Source organism: Macrobrachium rosenbergii, chromosome 54, assembly GCF_040412425.1.
Source record: "Macrobrachium rosenbergii isolate ZJJX-2024 chromosome 54, ASM4041242v1, whole genome shotgun sequence".
Lineage (NCBI taxonomy): Eukaryota > Metazoa > Arthropoda > Malacostraca > Decapoda > Palaemonidae > Macrobrachium > Macrobrachium rosenbergii.
Window position 1 is genome coordinate 51366833 of NC_089794.1, and position 6000 is coordinate 51372832.

General features: G+C 43.0%; 1 long non-coding RNA gene across 1 annotated transcript in view; it reads left to right on the forward strand.

Annotated features, from left to right (window-relative positions):
- LOC136834554 (uncharacterized) overlaps positions 1 to 3422 on the forward strand; it is a 65062-nt gene extending 61640 nt beyond the window's left edge. Inside the window, exon 2 of the long non-coding RNA XR_010851853.1 lies at positions 3058 to 3422. This is a non-coding gene — a long non-coding RNA (uncharacterized lncRNA). The remainder of the gene's footprint in view (positions 1 to 3057) is intronic.
- The last annotated feature ends 2578 nt before the right edge of the window (positions 3423 to 6000 follow it).

Consider the following 6000-nt stretch of genomic DNA (forward strand, 5'->3'; position numbering starts at 1 on the left):
CTTTTAATTTCATTTTCATTGTTGTTCATCATCATTGACAAGTGACCTATTAGGTCCCAGTGCTAGGCTTCTAGCCTAGACTTGTCATTTCATCCTAATCCTTCGGACCAGCCCTATGAGAGCTGATGGTCAGCTCAGTGGTCTGGTTAAACTGTTTTAATAATAATAATGCAGTAAAGGCTTCAATACCCGGATGACAAAATTGACTTATGATTCTCACACCTTGTGTTCTGGCTGTAGAGGACAAGTTTGCTCTATTAATTTGAATAGTGATGAGTGCGGTGATTGGGGAGAGCAGAATGGAAAACTTTAAATTCACATTTAGCCAAGTTAGAAAGAGATCGGAAAAGGAAAGCAGCCACTAAAGCCAACAGGAAATTAGCTAGTCAGGCTTTGACTCCTAGATCTGACAGGGCTGACATTTCTGTTAATTCTCCAACTGTTAACCCTTCCCCACCTGCATCAATTAATCCTCCTAAACCACCTACTCCTCCTCCTGGCTCCATTACTTCCGAACCTGATCACATCTCCGGCCTTGAGAATAAGTTTGAGCAGCAATTAAATCTGGTAGTGAGTACAGTAGCCCAGTTAGGGCCATCAGTGCATGTCCTGATGGACAAGTTTGTAAAAAGTGCTAAAGGTGAAGTGTCAGTGGAGGAGGCAACTGCTCATCTTGCTGATTCTCCTAGGCGTTGGTCCCTGCCATACTCCACGCTACCTGGGAGGAGGCATACCAATAGCCCAACGGAGGGCAGTGGGGTCTACCCACGAGTAGTTGTCCCCTCAGTCCAGCCTGTTGCATCCCAGGTTTGCCACTAGAGACAGCCGCTGGAAAGGCATCTCAGAAGTTCTTCGGCTTTTATCAATCTCTGAGGAGTCTTCGCCTCGTAAGAACCTCCTTTGTCGCTTCCCCGATGAATCTTGCCCACTTAAGAGACGTTTCTCGGGTAAAGATGAGTCCCCGCATTTTCCTTGCAAGAGAATGAAGGAGCCTTCCTTCTGTCCTCAGCCCTCATGTAGCAAGTGGGACAGTCCAGAGCACTTCTCCTCTCCTCAGTGCCAGGAGTGAGGATCTAGTTCGCTGCACCTTTCGAGCGAGCAGCTCCAGCTTTCGTGTAAGCTCCCTGTTCCTTCTGAATATCCTGTATTGGTGGAATGTATTGATGAGCACCATGAAGCAGCCAAGCACCCTGTAGCAGCCAGACTCTCTGATGCGGCCAAGCACCCTGCAGCAGCTGAGCGCCCTGCAGCACCCAGGCGCCCTGAGGTGGTCAGACACTCTATTTCATTGGAGCGCCCTGAAGCTTCCAAGCTTCCCTTGCACTTGAGCACCCTTAAGACTCCAAGCATCCTGTATCTTCTGATAATCCTTCTCCTGTGTTGGCCTCAGCTCTTGAGCCTTTACAACGTAAACTGGATAATATCCTTCGTCTTTTACAGAAAACCTGCAGCACAGACAGCTCCTGAATTAGACCCGGTTTTGTCTCTGATCTCTTCTGAAGATGACGAAGGGGAGCAGGACCCGTCTTTTACACCGTATACGACATTCCTCAAGTTCCTTCTGCAGCAATTCCTTGAATTTTTAGCAGCGGCCGGTCCTTCCCCTCCAGCTTTGTCTTTCTTGTTGAGCAATCAGCCCATAGATTCGACAAGACTTCGCAAGATGGTTCTCTCTTCTTCATCAAAGAAACCTCTTCGCCAAGTAGAGAACTGGCTTTCCAAGAAGAGGGAACAACGGGAGAAACTTCTTCCCTGGGAGTGGCTGCCTCCTGCCAGGGGGATTTTTCTGCACTCATCGACGCAGGGCATAGGTTGGCTCTCGCTTCAGCTGAGATGTTCTTTTCAGCCCAGGAGATAGACCATCTTTTGGAGAGTTTGTGTAAGTCCTTCGAGGTGTTGAGTTTTCTTGACTGGTGTGTGGGAGCAGTTGCCAAGAGGCTTCAAAATCCGGCCTTTTTGTGTGATGAAGTTTCAGAATTTTAATTTCCTCTCCTGCATAAGTAAACCTGTTAGAGATGGCTCACAGGAATCAGCTGCCCTTTATGCTATGGGCATGCTTAAGAAGCGTAAACTTTGGGTCTCTTTCACTTACTGCCAGTGATAGGATTAGTAGTGTGCATAAGGCATTGTGATAAACATGTTTTGTTCCTTTACTTTTGCTGAAGTGAATTAAGACCAGGGAAACGGTTCAAGTTGTTTGATGGAGTGATGCCCTTTTACTTTAGTATATTTCTTGTTTAAATGTTATCTCACTCTTGTTTTGAAAAACTTATTGTGATTTTTCATGTGATTAGTAAGTTTTGTAAGGGATCACTGTTGCCTTTAGAGCACTCAGTTGTAATTTTATTGTTATGAGAGTTGTGGTATTTGTCTGAAGTGAGGTAAATTTGTGAAGTCTGTGATTAGATGTGTAATAACCAGGTACTTGGAACACTATGACAATATATTTTAGTAGCCATAAATCAATTATCACTTAGTTCTTTTATTTTTCGATATGTGAGTTGTAATTGTAGTTTTCTTGAATAAAGTGCAAAAATATGAGAACCTATAACTTGCTAAAATTGGTGATTTTTAAATGTGTCTTGGAAAAGAGACCTAGTGCAAAATTGAAAGTATTCACTTTCATCTTCGTGTGGCATGTACAGAAAATATTTAACTTTCTTTTTTGTACTGTGAGCATTTGATGTCCGCCCCCCCTTTTTTTTTTAATGGCAGATATTAAAGTTGGCCCAGTCATGGGGTTTTGTTAGTGTGTATGTAGGCTGTCATGTAAGGGTGACGAAGAGCTTGTGTGACATTATAATTTTTGCACTTCATTTCACAAAACGGAAACTTCAAATCTCTTGAGAATATTCTCATCTGATTTTACCAACAAATTTCTGTAGAATATTCTCATCTGATTTAATTGTAAAATTTCTTTAGAATAATCTCATCTGATTGAATCAAGTCTTTAGAATAGTCTCATCTGATTTAATCAAATTTCTTGAGATTAGTCTTATCTGATTTAATCATCAGATTTCTCAAGAATAGTCTCATCAGATTTTATATCTTTTTCAGATTGTTCCAGTGGCAGCACCCCCTCTGAGAGGATCTGACATGGTAAGACATTTAATTTTTTCTGCATTTTTAGCTTTGTTTGTCACCAAGTCTTTGTATGTACCATGAATAGTAATGCTTTATTCAGTATGAGAAAACCATTCAAATGGTTATTTTGGGCACATGTTGATTACTGATTGTGTGTTTGTTTGTTTGTACCTTAGTATGCAGTTATGGTCAAACATAATGAGACTAAAATACCAGCACTGCACTTGAAACTAGCACTGCACTTAATATCAGTTAAAAAACAACTAAATGCAGCAATACATAAGGGTATAATGAAAACTAAAACTATTTATCACGCATGTATGAGTATGTGCATTTGTGTTAATTCATTGTTTTAAGTATGTAACTTACCCAGTAGTTAAATTGCTATCATTTCAAAACCGAACGGCAGCTAGAATTAAAAATTTGCGCCAGCAAAAGCAAAAAATATGGCAGCTTGGAGATATCCCCTCTACCCACTGGTGGAAGAGTGAGGAACTACCTTTAACGCAAAACTTCGGTCGTTTCTGACGGCGTGTGCTGTACACACCTGTTTGCAGCAGCTGCTAGAATTCAGGAATATTCTGATATTGGAATTTAGTGATGTACTTAGTGTTTTGTCTTTAATATTTAATTAGGACAAGCAGTTACATCATTTCTAGTTTGTGTTATTTTAGCTGCCCTCTTTTCTTTGCAGTATGTCAGACTCGAGCTCAGGTAAGATAAGAGTTTGCAGCAAAGGGTTCAAAAGTGGGTTAGCTAAAGAGATTTATGATGCACGTACTGTTTGCGCAGCTTGTAGGGGTCAGGACTGTAACCCGGATTTGACATGTGATGAATGTAGAGATTGGGATGAAGGGAAGTGGAAGATGTATTCAAGTAGGATGAAAAAGGTAGATTCTGATAGGAAAGCCGCAGTTAGAGCTTCCTCTTAAGGAAATAATCAGGATCATGAACTTTCCATTCTTTCCATTAACACCCCTCCTGTTAATCAACCTGTTCCTTGACCTAGTTTCTGTTCCCCTGAACCTGATGCTGTGACCAGCCTCGAAGCCCATATGAACGTGAAATTTTCGTTAATGCTTCAAGCTGTTGAGAAGTTGGGGTCCTCTGTAAAATCCTTGGAGGATAAAGTGACGACTGTTAGTGTTTGTGAAGTGGAGGAGGTGGCTACTTGGCCCACCTGTTTTTAGTTCCCAAAGCTTCGGGGGGTTGGAGGCCCATGTTGGATGTCAGCACGTTAAACAAGTTTGTAGAACGGACAAAATTCTGCATGGAGACCAACATGGTTCTATCACCCATCACACAGGGAGATTGGATGATAACGGTGGATATGCAGGACGCATATTTCCATGTCCCGATACATCAAGAGTCTCGGAAGTATCTACGTTTTGTTGGGGGACTCCGCTGGTAGATCTATTTGCCACAGCCAAGAACAACAGACTTCCAATTTATTGTTCTCCAAGTCCGGTCCATCAGGCTTGGGCTACGGATGCCATGGTCCAGAATTGGGAGAGACTGGATATTTACGCCTTCCCGACATACAAGAACGTTAGAATGACTCTGATCACCCCATTTTGGCCATTGATGGAATGGTTCCTGGATCGGCTGGAACTTCTTACAGATTGTCCAAGGCTTCTACCTCAAAGGGAGGATCTCATCAAGCAGCCTCACGTAAGAAAGTTCCACGAGGGTCTGTAGGTCTAGCGCTAACCGCGTTCAGACTATCAACCATCTCTTCAGAGACAAGGGATTTTCTCAGCAAGCTTCAGAACCTATCTTGGAATGTAGGAGGAGGTCTTCGGACATATACCAGGCCAAGTGGAATGTTTTTGGAGACTGGTGCAGGAGAGAGGGAGTCTCTTCTTTGAAGACATCTTTAGCGCAAGTGGCTGATTTTTTCTTGTACTTGAAGAAGACGAAGCTATTATCTACCTCTACCATTAAGGGGTACGGGGCTATGTTGGGCTCGGTGTTTCGACACCATGGTCTAAATTTGTCTTGTAACAAAGATTTATTAGATTTGATTAAGTCCTTCGATAAGGAGAGGACTTAAGGACAAGATTAATAGGCTGGAACTTGGACGTGGTTCCGAAGTGGCTTAGGAGTGATAGATTCGAACCTCTCAGTACTGTACAGCGTCTTTGAGGGAGATGACAAGAAAGATGCTAGTTTTAGTAGCCTTAGCTACAGCGAAGAGGGTAAGTGAAGTGCATGCCTTAAATAAAAAAGTAGGTTTTGCAAATGGAAATGCTATCTGTTCCTTTAATATGGGTTTTATGGCCAAGAATGAAACCCCATCAGGCCTTGGCCACAGTCGCTCGAGATTCGTAATCTGACAGATCTAGTTGACAGAGAAGAGGAGAGACTTTTATGCCCCATCATGATGGATGATGTGGAGTGCAGTGTTTTGAAAGTTAAAACACATGAAGTATGAGCGGTTGCGAGCTCTCTGGCCGTTTTCTATTGTACAAGCGACCTTTTGGAGGAGTAGGTCAGTGTTCGCCTCGCATTATCAACGTGATGTGGAGACAACATACGGTAATTGCAGTACCCTAGGTCCTTTCGTAGTGGCTGGCACGGTATTGGGTGAAGGTGATAAGGAAGTTCATCCTTCCTTAGTGTCCCCTTCTCCTTGACGCAGGTTTTGGAGTTTGCTGGGGAGTCTGGGGGTACGTTGTGCTGTGCGTTTAAGAGTACCTCTCAGTCATTAGTTTTTTAAGGGGTTTAATTTTGGTGTAGGCTCGTGGTGATACCCATTGATTGGTTTTATGTGTTTTGGTTGGTACCGCTCCCTGAGCAGGGGCATTTGTTTGGTCATCCTTGGTGTCCTATGAACCCTTCTAGGTCACAAGGATAATATACTTGCTATAGACGTCCCATGGCTCCCTCGCCATGTCTAGCAGTTAAGAAGAGCTC